This window comes from Procambarus clarkii, chromosome 35 (genome assembly GCF_040958095.1).
Source record: "Procambarus clarkii isolate CNS0578487 chromosome 35, FALCON_Pclarkii_2.0, whole genome shotgun sequence".
NCBI classification, from domain to species: domain Eukaryota; kingdom Metazoa; phylum Arthropoda; class Malacostraca; order Decapoda; family Cambaridae; genus Procambarus; species Procambarus clarkii.
The window spans coordinates 29,531,547-29,550,386 of NC_091184.1; the positions used below are offsets into that span (position 1 = coordinate 29,531,547).

The 18,840-nt window shown below is 36.6% G+C and overlaps 10 non-coding genes across 10 annotated transcripts; 5 read left to right on the forward strand and 5 right to left on the reverse strand.

Moving 5' to 3' along the window:
- Positions 1 to 1,081: 1,081 nt before the first annotated feature.
- Positions 1,082 to 1,153, reverse strand: TRNAG-UCC (transfer RNA glycine (anticodon UCC)). The gene has a single exon. It is a non-coding gene; the product is annotated as a tRNA-Gly (tRNA).
- Positions 1,154 to 1,538: 385 nt separating this feature from the next.
- TRNAK-CUU (transfer RNA lysine (anticodon CUU)) lies at positions 1,539 to 1,611 on the forward strand. Its single transcript has one exon. It is a non-coding gene; the product is annotated as a tRNA-Lys (tRNA).
- A 988-nt stretch (positions 1,612 to 2,599) lies between these two features.
- On the forward strand, positions 2,600 to 2,671 carry TRNAP-AGG (transfer RNA proline (anticodon AGG)). Its single transcript has one exon. It is a non-coding gene; the product is annotated as a tRNA-Pro (tRNA).
- Positions 2,672 to 2,851: 180 nt separating this feature from the next.
- Positions 2,852 to 2,923, forward strand: TRNAP-UGG (transfer RNA proline (anticodon UGG)). The gene has a single exon. It is a non-coding gene; the product is annotated as a tRNA-Pro (tRNA).
- A 2,546-nt stretch (positions 2,924 to 5,469) lies between these two features.
- On the forward strand, positions 5,470 to 5,541 carry TRNAH-GUG (transfer RNA histidin (anticodon GUG)). The gene has a single exon. It is a non-coding gene; the product is annotated as a tRNA-His (tRNA).
- A 2,504-nt stretch (positions 5,542 to 8,045) lies between these two features.
- Positions 8,046 to 8,117, reverse strand: TRNAP-AGG (transfer RNA proline (anticodon AGG)). Its single transcript has one exon. It is a non-coding gene; the product is annotated as a tRNA-Pro (tRNA).
- A 2,340-nt stretch (positions 8,118 to 10,457) lies between these two features.
- On the forward strand, positions 10,458 to 10,539 carry TRNAL-AAG (transfer RNA leucine (anticodon AAG)). Its single transcript has one exon. It is a non-coding gene; the product is annotated as a tRNA-Leu (tRNA).
- A 1,178-nt stretch (positions 10,540 to 11,717) lies between these two features.
- TRNAC-GCA (transfer RNA cysteine (anticodon GCA)) lies at positions 11,718 to 11,789 on the reverse strand. The gene has a single exon. It is a non-coding gene; the product is annotated as a tRNA-Cys (tRNA).
- A 307-nt stretch (positions 11,790 to 12,096) lies between these two features.
- TRNAS-GCU (transfer RNA serine (anticodon GCU)) lies at positions 12,097 to 12,178 on the reverse strand. Its single transcript has one exon. It is a non-coding gene; the product is annotated as a tRNA-Ser (tRNA).
- A 197-nt stretch (positions 12,179 to 12,375) lies between these two features.
- TRNAR-UCG (transfer RNA arginine (anticodon UCG)) lies at positions 12,376 to 12,448 on the reverse strand. The gene has a single exon. It is a non-coding gene; the product is annotated as a tRNA-Arg (tRNA).
- Between the last annotated feature and the right edge of the window lie 6,392 nt (positions 12,449 to 18,840).

Here is an 18,840-nt window from a genome sequence, read left to right on the forward strand (position 1 = left end):
AGGTGCCAAATTAAAGGACTGGGTGCTGCCCGGGCGGGCCCAAGGTTCAAGTTCAAGTATGTTTATTGAGATAAGCAATAAATACATCTCAAAGGGATAGAGTAGCTTAGGCTATTTCTACACCCCTCTACTTCAAGTCCCTCAAGGGGCGCACAAATGCTGTGAGTACAAATAGACAAATAACATTACAAGAATCCCATTTAACATAGCAGGTTAAAATAGGAAGCACAGCATATAAGTGTTACAAGTGAGTTACAAGTTACAAGGGAACAAGTGATATATATATGTGTGTGTGTGTGTGTGTGTGTGTGTGTGTGTGTGTGTGTGTGTGTGTGTGTGTGCAGAAATAATATTAATAAAACAATTAACATCGTGTAGTATACTCTATATATCTAAATATATTACTTTGAAACCCATATCATTCACTAAAAAAACTGGGCTACTCTTATTACAAATTCGCTACTTTTAGGCCGTCAGCTCGCTACTTTCAGCAATTTGGACCTGACAACCCTGCTCACAGGTAGCAGCCAAAACATTGTTCTATGTAGCAATAGTTTAACTTGAGCAGTGGTTAGTGACTGTTTGCAGAGTATGGAGAATCACCCGAGGATGGTTCAGTCAAGTCACCGCTCGATGCAGCATTAAGCTAAGTTTATATTATCAGGGAAATCATAAGGGAAAACACCCTTATAAGTTAGACGGGTTCAACACCCTTATTAAGTTATAAGGGTGCTGCTACCTGATGTGTATTGTTGAAAAGCATTTTCCTGTCAATATTGTTTTTGCTCTCCACTTTGCCTAAAATCTCTGCGCCATGCATTCTACATTAATATTATCTAATTCATTACATTTTATAAATGAAGATTCAATAATATTTATTTTAGTAAATGATTTACACTACAATTTTGCATGAATTAGTCCAATCAGTTGAATGATTACAATCTCTTAAGTGAACAAATAATGCATTGTATTCTAGACCTGTGCTTATACAATAGTTGTGTTCTGTTATTCTCCGTTGACATGCATTGGCTATCTGTCCCCCGACAATGAATTATTATTATTAAAATAAAAAATAATTATGTGCGATGGCCGGGAATCGAACCCGGGTCAACTGCTTGGAAGGCAGCTATGCTCACCACTATACCACCATCGCCTGATATGTGAGGGCCACTGTGAAATGTTTTATTATAAATTATTTACTTAAAAAATATTTCTACATATTTGTCAATTAATTTATTTGCGAAATTGGTGTGACATTTTTTAAGTGAAATATAAGAGCAGAGGTTATAATGTTATCAATCAGAGGCAAAAGCTTTTATGGTAGAAAAAAATACATGGAGCAATGTACTGTATATATGCAGATCAATATGGCTATTTATATATTAATGTAAATATATATATTCATATCTGACATTAGGTATTACGGAATGCATATGTGGTAAAGCATATCACATAATTCTCACTGCGTATTATACATTTCCAAATCAATGTAAACATAGCTTTTTCTGAAATATTTTTATATGGTACTAGGAGCTCAAGCCCGGCTAGCTCAGTCGGTAGAGCACGAGACTCTTAATCTCGGGGTCGTGGGTTCGAGCCCCACGTTGGGCGGCATAGCTTTTATTTTGCAGTACATGGAAGTTATTAACAATTGGTTGTCTAATAACAAGACTAAACTCAAGTATGACTCAAATATGCAGAACAGGAACTATGGTATCATGTTGATAAACATTATGACAATATGGCTTCACACAGCCCTCCCCCTCAAAAAAAAAAACCACCAATAATGCACTAATTAGTATGATTTGTATGCACTAAATGCACTAAATATGTATGATAATTAGTATGATTAACTTAATGCATACAGCTCTTGACAAAAATGAGTATCCTGCAAGGCTTATTTATTGATCCTTCATATGGCTCTTGACACAGTTAACCACAATAACCTCAAACTGCAACACTACAGTTAGGGAGGTCAATATGCCTCCATTAATACCTGCAATCTTACCTCACAGGCTCCAGTGTCTGGCTATGGGTCCCCACAATGGCAACAGAAGTTGTTTTTTATTTATATATATATATATATATATATATATATATATATATATATATATATATATATATATATATATATATATATATATATATATATATATATATATATATATATATATATATATATATATATATATATATATATAAGAAGGTACATTGGGTTTATGAGAGTACATAAGAGTTTCTGCCCGAAACGCAGCGCGTACTAGTGGCTTTACAAGAATGTAAATACTATGCTATGTATTCTCACAAACCCAATTTGTATATACCTTTTTGTATATAAATAAATAATAAAATAAAAACATAGCATTGATGTTTTTACATTGCTATTAACTTGCTTCCCCCTAAATGTGAGAAGGGATCCACGACCAACTAAACTCTGACCACCTTATTAAATACTGTATGCATGTGTACATATCTAGCTTTAGCTACAAACACGTTAATGATAAAAAATATTTCAGATATTTATAATTATACCGTATATTAAAATCAACAATACTAAACAAATTGAAAATATAAAAAGTTTTGTTTCCTGATTTCTCGTGGCCTGTTGGTCTAGGGGTATGATTCTCGCTTAGGGTGCGAGAGGTCCCGGGTTCAACTCCCGGACAGGCCCAGTAGTTTTCTTGACATACTCTCTATTTTCATTCAAATATTGATTTATTTATGCTTTACTGCACTAAATAGCAATTATCAAAATAAACTGGACAGAAACATATATTTAACAATATTAACTTATTATTTTATTATATGTTTACTGTAATATAAATAAATCTGAATTGCCTCAGTGAAATGTGGCCTGTTGGTCTAGGGGTATGATTCCTGCTTTGGGTGCAGGAGGTCCCGGGTTCAAATCCCGGACAGGCCCGAATGTTTTCTATAACCTGGGATTGAATTGTATCTCATTTATGGCTTATAATTACTTCGATGGGCTTCTTTCATTTATGATTTAAATTTATGAACTTATACGTTGCTGCTAAGGTTCTGTTCTTAGGGTCTCACATAATCACGCCGGACCGCCCATCGTGCATAGAACATTGCCAGATAATGAATTGTTTATTAATCAGGGTAATTTATCTTGCCAGGATTTTCATTAGCTATTAATTCCTACTGTCAACAAATTTTGTCATTTATTTACGTTTAAATTATTCCACTGTAATTGATTCTTTATTGCCAGTTATTTGCTAATTAAGTTTGAGTTTTACGTGACCCAGAAAAATAGGGACTGCCTTGTATGGACCAATAGGTCTTATGCCGTTTCTTTAATAACTATGTTCTTATGAAAGTTGCACAAGTGGGAGCACCATTGAAAAATCCAACCTTACCCTATGAATAGTCAAACGAACCTTTGACTTCAAGGAAAAGAATGTGATTATTCAACTGTACATGTCAACTGTACATGTCAACTAGAGTACTGTAGGCAAGCATGGAGACCTCATCTTCAAAAAACCATATCTGCTTTGGAGAAAGTTCAACGTAGAGCAACAGAACTCATACCAGAACTAAGTCGACTCTATACCAGGAACGGTTGAGGGTCACAGGATTAACAACACTACAAACCAGACATGACAGGGCTGATCTCATTGAGACATTTTAAACATTGAACTATCTGGAGGACATTAATCCAGACCACTTCTTTAAAACGTACACTGTAATCCAATAGAATAGCCTCAAGCTCAACAAGCCATAATGTAGGACATAAATGAGATTTTTTCAATCATGGTGTTATAACCCCATGAAACTTGGGGTTATAATATAATTTTGAATAATAATAATTATAACCTGATATTTATAACCTAATATAAGTACTATTTTTTTTGGGGGGGGGACCGTCTACCCGCTGAAGCCCTAAATAGCGAGACATTACTTTTGTTTAAAATCACCCCATCGAATAGATTCAAGTAAATATGCACGAGACTGTTATGGGTAGACAGTAATCTAGTACTCGAAGGATGAGTATGGGGTACACAAAAACTAAACTCTCGCTCATATGCAAAGAACTGTATTAAGAACTTTATATCGCTCATGTTCACAATATTATGCTAGCGCTCGAAGGATAAGTATGGGGTACATAATAAATAAATGAGCGCTCATATGCACAGGACTGGTATGGGGCTTGTAATGAATTTGTGCCTACAAGATGAGTATGGGGTGCACAAAATACAATCATCCTGTGAGAGGCAGTTTATTGTGCATCCCATACACTCATATTTTGACCCGTATTAAGTTTATTGTGCATCCCACGAAATCTCAAAATTCAGTTAGCTAAGCAAGTTAGTGTTGAGAAGCTAGTTACATTGTTTAACATATACAGTACAACAACAGTTTATATCACACTAAAATGGGTACCCGGCGGTGCCCGGGTCTCTCTCTCTTAATGGTTTAGTTAGTTTAGTTCATTTATTATGCACCCCATACCCATCCTGTGGGGTGGTAGTGGAAAGTGTTACAGAGGAACATAATGAGCTCAGGTACTGAACCCCAAAATTCATTTAGCTCAGCAAGGTTATACAGTCTTGACAAGCTAGTTACAAAATTCAATGCACATCGCCACATCAACAATGGGCTCGAGACTGACCGCAAGTACAGTTTATAAATTATGCAACTGACATATGTGGATAGCTAGTGTCACATTAAATATGTTTATCCTGCAATGGGAGCTGAAAATTTTTAAAGAGGGCAAAGTGGCCGACCAAGACCGGCCTAAGACTTCCCTATTCCCCACCAATCGCCCTACAAAAATGGGTGAAGCTAGCCACAGGCCTCTGGTCCTTCAACCTTAGACGGACAGACATTTAATTTTGTAAATATAAATAATGGGCTCGGGAAACTAACAGCAAAGTCCGTTTAGCAAAGTTGCACCCTTGGTAAGCCAGCTACATGGTTTGTAAATATATTCGTCAACAGTCTATTCAGCTTTATCAAGCATAATAGCCGTGATCCCAAAAATCCCTAACACAACGAGTGTTTTAGTTAGTATAATTTGTTTATTATGGATCCAGTTCTCACTTTAATTGTGGGTGTGTGGCAGAAATTTACGAGTTCAGGAACTGCCACAACAATCTAAGCTAAGCAATTTTCATTTGTGGTGAGCTAGTTACATATAAATTTATTTACCTAGCATGCACCCCATATCCTCGTGCATAATCTACATACATAGCAAACTTTAATTACCAGATCAGTCCCATAAAATCGTAAATGCCAAAACGCTGTTAAACTTTAAAATCCAGCTGGACAAAGTAAGGACTATTTTTCCCTATTTATCCTTCCGCCGAAAGCCGGCGGAAGACAAGCCGCCAACTTCCTGTCCTCGTCGAGGCCACTAGTGTTAGTGGCCATAGATAAATGTAGGTAAAGGACTCGAATATAATGAATGAATAATATTCTATACCATTTTCTTTCATCGTCCAGATGGCCGTGATCGTATAGTGGTTAGTACATTGCGTTGTGGCCGCAATAACCCAGGTTCGAATCCTGGTCACGGCACAGACGTTGCTTTTAAGTTTGGGAAATATGAATGAATTAATTTTAACCTAATCTCAGGTGAAGATTCATCTCAGGATTTACAATCCTAAGATTGTAAATCTCACGATTTTCATATAATTAAATATTAATGCAATGTACGTAATGCAACTAAATGTTAATCTGCCGTACATTAAAATGGAGAATAATTAGCTTTCTAATTTATCCATGCTTAGCATTATTCACAAATTAGCATGTCCAGTTTGTCATTACGCATCGATTGTTACCACTGGTTAAAGACCAAACTCATCAGTGTAGTGTATAGTGCATCCCCATGCAAGACCTTGCTTGCAGGGCATAACAGTGCAAATCACAATTATCAAAACAACGCTACCATGCAACAGATTGAAGAAGAAAAGGACCTAGGAGTTAGACTCCACCAGTTATTGAAAGTTCTGCAACAAGTGGGAGCTGCAGTATACTATATAAATAAAATTAGAAAAAAGTCAAACGAACCTTTGACTTCGAGGAAAAGAAAGTGCTATTCAACTGAACAAATCTCTGGTACGCCATATTTGGTCTATTATATCCAAGCATGGAGATCTCATCTTCAGAAGAACATATCTGTTTTTTGAAAAGTACAGCGCAGAGCGACAAAAATCCCAGAATTAAGTCCTACTCACATACCAGGAAAGGTTGAGGGCCACAGGACTAATAATAATAATAATAATAATAATAATAATAATAATAATAATAATAATAATAATAATAATAATAATAATAATAATAATAAGAAGAAGAAGAAGAATAAAAAATTATTCACAAGGATACAATGAGTTGGTGAGATTACATAGGATTGGTTGTAATCCAATCTTGCAAATATACAATTGATTGTACATTCTTGCAGAGCCACTAACACGCATAGCGTTTCGGGCAGGTCATTAATCTAACATATCAGATGAAAAATTACATTGTAGCAAAGTTTTATATCAACAAATAACTACAATATAAATTGACAAAGGTGATTACACTGGTAAAGACAAATGTCTTAAGTACTAATATTGGGGAAGAAGTATTATATAGGTCATTTTAGTACGACAGTTTCTTTACGTTGGGAAACCTTAGGAGAACGGGCTGATATATCGGTTAGCTATATTTAAAAGCTGACTTTAGAAATAGAAAAGTGGTATATTGCTTTTCAATATGCAAGGCGAGGAAGGTGACAACGCAGTGATGTATCTGGAGTGACAACAAATCTTCAAGGTGCAGAATATATCTGCAGAATATATAAGGTGCAAATCTCTAATAAAATTAAATAAAAAATAAAATTCAAGAAGGCGGTTTAGAAGCCTCTTCTCAAGACTCAATTAGCACGGAAAACTGTGCTGAAGGCACATTGCTGGTTAAGTTTAGGAATGGGAATAATGAGATTGTTGGTCCATGAATTAAAGAGCTCCCCAGTTACATAGCTCATGTTGTACAATTCAAGCGAAGGATTTACTGGTACTGGAAGATTAAAACGCAGTATGCTATAAGTGACTCCATCCTCCCAGGGAGATGTGGCTTTACAATGTACCCTCTTACAGTCGTGCATATCCTTGTTGAATGTCTGCACTTCCAGTACGTGTGTGTGTCTTAAATTCCCGACCGTCCCTCGCGGTCACTTGTCCCTCGATCGAATTCTTGGTGAATCGGATACCTTTGATATCATTAGCCTCATGCGCTTTAGTTCTCGTATTTGGCATCCGGTGATATTTAGCGCCCTATAATTATCCTTCACATTTGATGGTGCTACATAGGCTTCCCGGCTTGGTGCCTTCTTTTGATTACTTTCTTTAACTTTATAGTTTAGTTCAGATTCAGTAAAGAGCATATTATTGTCAATTTCCTTACAGAGCATGAAGTCAAGGAGCCTTGTTCTACCGTCAACTTATATTTAGTTTATAGTGTGTGGGTAGAGAAAGACTTAACGCTTGAAATGGTAACCCAAGCATCAACTAACTTATTTGGTTAATGCTTGACCCCTATCAGTCTACCATGACTCAGCCCCCCTATCAAGACTGTAAATCGCTTAGCAATTTGAATTTTGGGGTTCAGTTTCTGAGCCCATTATGTGCTTTGTACCCAACCTGTCTTCCTAATAAAACATCACATTTTGACATATACTCTACTTAAGGCCAAAAATTGTCGTACTAGAAAATGGTAGCGACTCGCGAAATTAACATACTGTCCCGTTTCTGTTTTAGGTCCTCTGCAAGGTTAAGATAAGGGTCCTTTAGAACAATTACTTAACGTTGGGAAATCTTCGAGGACGAGCTGAACCTTTTCCATTACAGCTCACAGGATGGGCATGGGATGCATAATAAATTAACACATTTAATCTAACTTGAACAAGGGTTTAATTAAAGCATATATTAAAAAAGGGTAAGCCCTATACCGTTATCACTCGACTATTCAAGCATTTTACAAATTATTTCAATTAAATACCTGTTTCACACAGCAAATATATTTCATGTAACAAAACTACTGGGCCTGTCCGGGAGTTGAACCCGGGACCTCTCGCACCCTAAGCGAGAATCATACCCCTAGACCAACAGGCCGATAAGCATCTTTGATTATAAGATGTATTGTATTTAGATTTTGATAAGAATGATGCTGTATACTAATGATTCCCTATACGCCACCATACAGGTACTCATCTGGTGCAACTATTGCACCTAGAACAGTTATCTTAAGAATGAGCGATGGATCTTATTTTCAGTGGCGAGTCCGTATTGACTGGCACTCTACCATACAAGCCGAACTGTTTGCTATACTCCTTGCTCTCAACCTTATTTTTTTTTATTTATTATATATGCAAGAGTTTTTACATTCTTGTACAGCCACTAGTACGAGCAGCGTTTCGGGCATCTATGTAAACGACTCTGAAATTGTAAATGATGATAATAATGATAATAATAATAATAATAATAATAATAATAATAATAATAATAATAATAATAATAATAATAACAATAATAATAATAATAACAATAATAATAATAATAATAATAATTTATTTAGGAAAAGTACATACATAGATGCAGAGTTACAGTACAAACATTTTGTTTGATTTATAGATAGAGGTAGTACATACAATACCTAAAGCCACTAGTACGCATAGCGTTTCGGGCATTATTTCATCTTGAATTGCTCTCAGCTCAATTATGACACAATTGTAACATGCTCGTGTCTGAAGCCAGATACATATACAACAAAATTATTAATTATTAATAATTAATAATAATATTTTTCCCGCCAGAAACAGCACCGCTTTTCTGCTAAAAGCAGTGGCCTATTTCCCCTCCCTTTTTTTTCAACTCAATGATCTCAATTAGTATTAATTAAGTTCTAGTCTGTGTTTTTTTCCCCACACCATGCCCGGAACACTGTGCGTAATAGTGGCTTTAGGCATTGTATGTACTAGCTCTATCTATATATCCAACATTATGTTTGTTAACTCACTTTGTATGCATGTATGTACTTTACCTGAATAAACATTTGATTTGATTTAATGATGGTATCAGAGTCCATTTCATGTGGATTCCATCTCATGTTGGCCTCTGAATGTATGATAGAGCTGATAACTTAGCCAAAAAATCTGCCTTCAAAGAAGTTTATTATAAACTTGGATTGCCTCCAAGCAGCCTGAAAACAATAACCACCAATAACCAACAAAACCTTGTAGATCTGAGGCAAAGTGAAATCTACATTAGCAATTAAATCTATCATTATACTATCATACAAGAAGAACCACAAGTAGAACCAATATACAAGATGAACCAATGGATCATGCAATATAATCAGCAGACTCCTTAGCTCCTCAGCCTAGAAATTTGGACTACCTGACCCAATGTAACTAACTATATTGGGTCAGGTAGTGACCCAATAGTTAGTTGGAGGGTCACTACCTGACCCAATAGTGACAGAGGATGACCCAAACACACCCTCCGTCACTATGTGATGGAGTGCGAAAAAAAACGTGAATTTAGAAACCGTCCTGTAACAATTTTGATGAAATGTGTAAAAAACATATTTAATTCAAAATGATTTACTACCACAAATTTCACTCAAATATTCCCTGGTTTGCTAACTGTATAGGTAGTATATCAAACGCGTTTAAAACGTGAACTTTCTGAAGAGGGGGAAATAAGCTCCCCTCACCCCGGACTGTATCTTAACTATCTTATCAAGACTTGACTTATGTGTATCGAGGGTAACCATAGCCCGTGCTACTTGCCCCGCTCCTGTGCCAGGTAAGTCCACTACGGGCTCACCATAGCCCATGCTACTTGGAACTTATGTTCCGAGTAGCTGAATCTAAAACAACAACAACCTGACTTGTATGACAGGCTATTCATACCCGTGCCACCTCTTGGGTGGCTTAATCTTCATCGGTCAATCCTTAAACCCTTAATTGAAAGATTACAATTAACTTATAACCTTTAATTCCCACTATACCGCTCTCAGGATATGGGTATAGGGTGCAAAATAAATTAATTAAACTAAACTAACTGTAAGTTGCTTAATTTAAGAGACTGTATTTATGGTCGGTCCATTGGTGATTATAACGATGTGTATTGAATTTTGTAACCAGCACATCAGGACTGTAACTTGCTTAGCTAAATGAATGTTGGGGTTCAGTCCCAGAGCCCATTATGCGCACTGTAACCTTTTCCATTGCTATCCACAGAATGTGTATGGGTTGCATAATAAATGGACTAAACGAACTTATATCTGAAACGACAAATGGACTAAATTTATTATGATAATAATAATCCATTTTAGAAGTTTAATATCTAGAATTGTTATAGAAAAAAAAGAATAACATTACACATTGAGGCTTGGCGTAGATATTAACTCATGTAGTCCAAATCCATGTTGGATTCGTAGCACAATAGGGTAGCGTGGCCGAGCGGTCTAAGGCGCTGGTTTAAGGCACCAGTCTCTTCGGAGGCGTGGGTTCGAATCCCACCGCTGCCAGCTATTTTACTCGCCAAATAACATTTGGTTTCATTATAATCCATCTACCAAAATTGATGACACATATCAACTACAGAGGCAACTTACAAATATGAACTGATGTACATAACAGCAATATTATGCACCGTGCAAAAATGGACTTCTATACACAAAAAAATATTATATTTTTCGTATTTTTAAAATTAGATGTATTATTGCGTGCTAGGTATGTTGCCTACTTTCTCTGGCCCTCAATAAAATTAATTATTCAAACGTGGTCCTTTTTTACAACAATTTAATTGTGTCTGGTGGATCATCTGGAGTGGAATTATCTGTTAGTTTTTGGAGGTCCATGTATGAGGATGTGAGAAGTATGAGGTCCAAGTATGAGGATGTGAGAAGTATGAGGTCCAAGTATGAGGATATGAGAAGTACGAGGTCCATGTATGAGGATATGAGAAGTACGAGGTCCAAGTATGAGGATATAAGAAGTACGAGGTCCAAGTATGAGGCTATGAGAAGTACGAGGTCCATGTATGAGGATATGAGAAGTACGAGGTCCATGTATGAGGATATGAGAAGTACGAAGTCCATGTATGAGGATATGAGAAGTACGAGGTCCAAGTATGAGGATATGAGAAGTACGAGGTCCAAGTATGAGGATATGAGAAGTACGAGGATATGAGAAGTACGAGGTCCAAGTATGAGGATATGAGAAGTACGAGGTCCAAGTATGAGGATATGAGAAGTACGAGGTCCAAGTATGAGGGTTATATATTTAATTCGAGTAGTATGAATATCTCTCTATGCTACCAAAGACTAGATTGTGACATTTTTAAGTTGTGACCATCCATAACTTACATTTATTTGGGTTAAGTGATCATAGTAATCAAAAAGTTATAAATTAATAATCAAACCAATAGAGTTTACTTGACTCTAAGTCTTATCATCACGAGAACATTCTGTAATAAATTTCTTCGATAAATTGATTTAATATATTTCGTTTATTTATAATAAACGAGAACAAGTTGTAAATAAATTAAAAACAAAACTAAACAGAGAAGGGGGAATTTCTTCGACAAATTTATTTAATATATTTCTCTTGTTCTCCATATAACATATGGAGCACAACTTGTTCTCCATATGTTATTATGGAGAACAAGTTGTAAATTAGTTAAAAAAACAAAGCTAAACAGAGAAGGGGGCGCCCGGGATTGAACCGGGGACCTCTCGATCTGCAGTCGAATGCTCTACCACTGAGCTACACCCCCTGGCGACTATGGGAATAAATGTTAAAATATAAATCAATAACGCTAGATTTCGTATATCTACAGATGGGAAACTAGTGTTAATATATTTACTTTTAGCTTTAATTTCCATTATTGTCAATTGCAGAATTAATTATGGAGTGTATTATTTAGTCCAATATGTTTTTCCACCATTTTATATTATTATCTGAATGTCCTCGTTATTGATAGATCTTCGTATCAAAATCAGAGAATTTTTCCTAATACAATAGAGATGGTATGAGGAATATTTAACTAACAAGAAAAACGTAAAAACATAGCCACACTGCTACGACGAGGATGGGATTCGAACCCACGCAGGGAGACCCTATTGGATTAGCAGTCCAACGCCTTAACCACTCGGCCACCTCGTCACACAACACAATATTTAAGCAGATATCTTTGAAATGTAGGATTCTTACGGAAACTCTCTATATATCTATTATTTTCGGTTGTATCTAAATATATGTTATATATTTTTATATAATTTATCGAATTATAATGAAATGTTGTATTTAATTATTGATATCAAAGAATTACTCAGACTTATGAATCAAAAATGGGAATAATTCGACCGTGACAGGACTCGAACCTGCAATCTTCGGATCCGAAGTCCGACGCCTTATCCATTAGGCCACACGGTCAGGTACCGAGTGTGTTCGCTAACCTGAAATTTACAATTAAAATGTTTCTTTTTTAATGTAATAATAATTTATTGTGTCGAGGGGACAGGCAGCCAGAGTATATTCATACAAGTTAGGCTTATATCGAGGCCTTCGATCCTTCCCCCCCCCCCAGGTCGAATTACTGACCCCCTGCAATTTACTACTTATAAAATATTACTTATTATTCTTATAAAATATTAAAATATATTAAAAATATTACTGACGCTGCAACCCCACAACAAGCTGGCTAACTCCTGAGTACCTACTTACTGCTAGGTGAACAGATTTATTAGGTGATAGAAAATGCGCCCAACCATTTCTGTACCGCCCGGGAATTGTAATTCTATATATATATATATATATATATATATATATATATATATATATATATATATATATATATATAAATATATATATATATATATATATATATATATATATATATATATATATATATATATATAAATATATATATATATATATATATATATATATATATATATATATATATATATATATATATATATATATATATATGTGTGTGTGTGTGTGTGTCCCTAACTTGAATACCAAGTATGGGTGAAGGAGATCGTGAGAAAAAATAAACTTGTTGCACATCTGGAGAGAAAGGGACCTTGTAACACACCGCCAGCATGTGTTCAGGGATGGTAAATCGTGCTTCACAGGTTTAGCAGAATACTATTGTAGTCGCCTCGTGAGTTATGGCGGCGAACCACGTGTGTACAGATGAAATATGTACAAGTGACAAGAGGCTCACCTTGAGCTGTACACGAGGAGTTAGAATGAGGTAGGCGCGTCCTCGTATCTCTTCCTTGGGGTACTCTAAGCCCAAAAAATTCCAGCAAGAGTGTAATAGTGATGTCAACAGCTCAGTTTCTTTCGACAACACAGGCAGTTGGTCTCTTCTCACCCCCGAGGCGTGTGCAGGGCCCCCGCGCACGGCTGCCATCTGCCAATCAGGACGCAGCTTCACCAAAAGGATGAAACTCTCCCTCTGGCGGGGACTTTGAATGTCTCCTTCCACAATACTATGCCAGAACAACAAACATTAAGCAAGAAAAAGAAGGGTGGGTATATATAGATCGTAGCCAGAACGCAGTTCTTGGCCTGTTATACAAGGACCGTTTTGCCTAATAAGCCAAGCCAAGTTTTCCAGAATTTCAACATTTTTCTCATTTTTTCTTATGAAATGATAAAGCTATTCATTTCATTATGTATGAGCTATTTTTTTTTAAATTTGAGTTAAAACTAACGAAAATATATGACCGAACCTAACCAACCCTGCCTAACCTAACCTATCTTAACCTAACCTAAACTAACATAACTAAATCAATAATTTATGTTCTTGATATAATATAATGATAATATTTAAAATAAACCAATAGGATTTTTTTTAAATAAAGAAAATCACTCGGCCTATTAGCCAAATCGATTTGACTAATAGGCAATGCATATTAGGCCGAGAAGTGCGTTCTGGCTACTAGATACGACATATATATATAAAATTCTTACTGACAACCAGCAAGTATACTTTAGTCGTGAACCTAACCCAGGACTGTAGTAAACTCAGTGCATATACACTGATAAATGGCGTACACCTTCTGTTATATATCCTTTGTCTGAAAGGTAGAGGCCCAATTCTTAATCCAGACTCCCCACTCAAAATCTGATCCATCATTCATTGAACACAACTGCATATGTGTATAATGTGTCCAATTCGTGGGTGGGAAAGGAGGAAATATATTTTCAAATGGGTAATCTCCCTCGGTCTTTTAGATTGCAGCATTCAACCAATATTAGTTAATATGAACATAAGTACTGCAACAGGATCTTATAGTATTTGTACAAACAAAACATTTAGCAACAAAACTTCCAGCCCTCACCGCCATGTGCATCAAGTCTAGACGATGAGTCACAATAACGTGGCTGAAGATATGATGATCAAACCACATATCAGAAAATTAAGAAATGACAACGTTTCGGTCCATCCTGGACCATTATCAAGTCTGGTATGTTGTTGTTGTTTTAGATTCAGCTACTCGGAACAAGTTCCAAGTAGCACGGGCTATGGTGAGCCCGTAACTTACCCGGCACAGAAGCGGGGCAAGTAGCACGGGCTATGGTGAGCCCGTAGTGGACTTACAGACTTGACCACAGCACAGGAGCGGTGCTGTGGGCAAGTCTGGTAATAGTGGAAGACATAAATAACGCAAGAAAATCAAATGCAAGGTCAGGAGCAAATATGAGAAAGAAAAAGGTAGGAGTAGGATGAAAGGTAAGAAAAAGATTTGAGTTATTACCCGACTTGATAATGATCCAGATTTTCTGATGTGTGGGTTGGTCATAATATTGCATCAAGTCTAGCTTAAAAAAAATATTCAAACATTGAATTATAAATCCATGGAAACTTGATCTTAAGATCGTTGGCTTTCTGGTGATCAATCTAAGTTTTCATAAAGTTAATTAAGTTACTGTTAATTTTTATTTATGGCGAGTTTGATCCTGATCCAACAGTTAATTCATGTATAATGCAATTGAAATAGAAGCCTAAAGGCTATAGACCTTGTTCGTGACAAATTAACAGATGTATATGAGATTTTAAATCACTCATAAATTAATAAATGCTAACCACAGCATAACAATAAACAAAGACAAAGTCTTATCAGAAAACTGTATGTGTATCTATCAACAATTTCGTCTAAAAATGTGGATACTTCAGGGTTTGAATTGAAATTGAAATAAGTTTATTGAGGTAAAATACACACAAAGGGATGAGGTAGCTCAAGCTATTCTCACCCCGTTCAGTACATCTTGTTAATACATACATAGACACACATCACAAACAATAAACATATTACAAAACATTCTGAGAGATAAACATCTACATTTCCTCCACTTCAGGGTAGAATAGCCTAAGCTACTCTATCCCTTTGAGATGTATTTCTTTATCGTCTCAATAAACATACTTGAACTTGAGTTGAGTCATAGTGCAACTTTTGTCTCCTGCTGTTATCCTATAAGAATGACTAACTGATGCGCTAGAGTGAACAATACAGTCTTATCTTGTAAAGTTGCTGATTACATTCGCCAAGATTCGTCAAGCACTTAATTATAAGTGTCCACTCACGAAACCTGTACATCTTTCCTCAATCATGGCGATTTATTATATATTTATTTAGCATTTGCTGATCTCTGTAGCACTACAAGGTTGTCCATAACGATAATGACCTTGGGGGTTGTGAAGTTTCAAAGCTCGTAAACAATTTCATAAATACAGACTAAGCCGCTATGGTCGAGGAAAGATGAATAGGTTTCGTAAGTTTATCCGTAAATGCTTGATGAATCCTGGCAAAACGACTCGCCTTGAGCAGATCATTAAAAATTCAGAACAACAAGCCATCCATATTGAACCATTCATCATATTCCAGCCAATTGAATGCCAAAATCTGAATTTGTCATCTGTGGTAGTGAACTATGCAGGAACCTGAGAAAGGCTGACTGTGGCAGTCTTAATCGTTATACCCTTCTCCAACGATCAATCCAAGTACACATATATATAAAGGTTTTATCATGCTTAGTATCGCTACATCAAAAAGACACTTGGAGCACATATCCTTTTTGTCATTTTAACCACACCAGCTAAGGCAAAGGGTACAGCAAGGCGTGGCATAGGTTTCAGACTTATCTGCTGTGGCGGGCCAGATTTCATTTGATATTATGTACATATACATGATGCGGACCATGACAAGGAAAACCTGTTTCGTCCAGAAGCAAGAGTGAAGCACTCTTAAACAAAACCAATATTTACCTATTGCTTGGTGCATGCCTGACACTATCTTCTGATTTGGCATATGGCGTCACATTATGGAGCAAATGACTGGGCTACAGCAACCTTGAGTTTTTAATGCGTGTTAATTGAGATCGAAGCCAATATTTGTTATTGTTCATTTTAGATATAAATGGTTTACATACAAATGTTTCCAAACATGGACATACTCTTTGATGCTAAATGCTTCACTCTTTAAAATATATATGTGCCAGCATCAATTAAGGTTCAAAACTTTTCCCTCAACAGAATCATATTGTAATCTCTAGTTGCTGACTACTGCTTACTCAGTGGTTACGTTCATTAACTCATTAACGTTATCATCACGCATAATTGTTCACTAGTGCATTCATCATACTTATGGGCTCACTTAGCTTCATAGTGCCTACGAGCATGTATTATTTGCCTAGTCACATGTAATGTGCAACTCAAATATGTTGGTTTTCTTTTCATTTAAGCATACGAGTAGAAAATTGTCTAATTTTCCTGCACAATCGATACTCTTCATTAATTCTTCGTTTCCTTGAAAAATATGATTATAGTTTCAAAGCAAATACTACTGAATATTGCTTCTAATATAGTATTTATAATGCTGCAATTACCTTAAACAATTACACATAACTAGTCACCAAATGACACTGATCAATCAAAAATTCCTGCCTCAGTTCAGAGCTGTTCCGCTTAATTCGCTTCTACAACTCTTCTGATGGTTTACTTAGAACTAAAAATAACTAGCATATAATGGACTATTACAGACCAACAAGGATCACCTTTTGGTTGGATACAGCATACAAAACAACAGAGAAATATGCCAAGACATATGCAGTACCATGAATTTAAACTGGAAATTAAATTAGTTGGGGAGCTCCAGGTGTGGTAGCATCAGTGGGTGGGTCGCGCGCCATACATAGACATGTAATAATTAATGAGGAGGCGGCTGGCCCCATTTTTGACTTCCCCGAATGTAGACCTCACTTCCATGTTGCCACTAATAGGTAAATGTGAGCATGTAGTCACCTCTACCACTAACACCATCACCACCACTATTATCCACTCTTGAAATGCGTAAACGGATGAATAATATCAACCAATTCTACAGTTGGATGAACGCCAACATTATTTGCATGTGGTGGTTCTACATCATCATTTCTATAGTTTTTACATGTTGCTTACGTTACATTAATTTGTCTTTTTTCCATACCTAGCCCTTTTTCAATATAGTTTTTAATTTACAACTACCATGATTAGAGCTAGGCTATTTTTAATAGCCTAGCTCTAATCATGGTACAGTAGTTATAAATTCAAGACGTGACTTATAGTTGTTCATACCTGGTGTCACCCACCTGCCAGCCTGGTTCACTCACTACCTGCCAGCGGTGTCACCCACCTGCCAGCCTGGTTCACTCACTACCTGCCAGCGGTGTCACCCACCTGCCAGCCTGGTTCACTCACCACCTGCCAGCCTGGTTCACTCACCACCTGCCAGCCTGGTTCACTCACCACCTGCCAGCGGTGTCACCCACCTGCCAGCTGGTGTCACCAACCTCTCCCCACACACCTGGCGAAGCTTCCTGTTAGCCTTGACTTAGTGAGTAAGGTGTGAGTGTGGTAAAAACTTGTCAGGGCCTAAATGGTGGTGGTGGAGGCTGGATGTTGCGCCAGATGAGTGTACGCTAGGTGGGTGTACGTTAGGTGGGTGTGCGCTAGGTGGGTGTTGCTCCAGGCAGGTGTTGCGCCAGGTGAGTGTGCCCTAGGTGGGTGTGTGCGTCAGGTGGGTGTGCGCCAGGTGGGTGTGCACCAGGTGGGGGCGTACCCACACGCTTCTCTCTCATCCTCACAAACACACAAAAAATGTTCTCTTTCCTGTTCTTCATCACTAGGTACCTTGGGTACTATAAGCAATATCTTACGGTTTTATCCAGTATTATTTTTAATTTCATTTCCAGACGATGTCTTTAGGATGTTTATTTGTTATTAACTTTAAAAATTTGCGGAAAGTATATGTGTTAACACACACATGTGTGTGTTAACAAAATTAAACTGTCGTTCTCTAGCGAGTAATAATGGTAGTTACAATCCATCGCCATTAATACCGACATATGTACTTTCACAACCCATTGTACCGTCTTGTGTAAATAAATAAATGTAGTAAAACAAATTTCAATCTATATTTTATTTAAAAAGTATAGAACAGTGGAGTAAATTATGAATATATATGAATTCCTCACTCAACATAATATTCCACCTTGTGTTACTAATTCGTTTAGTACAGTACTGTTCTATCTAGAAATACAGCTACCTACCTACCACCTCTTACCTACAACCACCCCTATTCTTTTTTATTATTAATTTGATTACATTGTGTTAGTTTACAGAAAACACACACACAAAAAACAATCATTTTTCGAAGACCACAGCAAGCTCTCTCTCTTTCTCTCCTTCAAGCCAGCTTTTTATCCAACTCATCATATAATAAGAGCAAGTTAAAATACAAGACGGTATATTGGCAGCTCAGCGGTGGAGA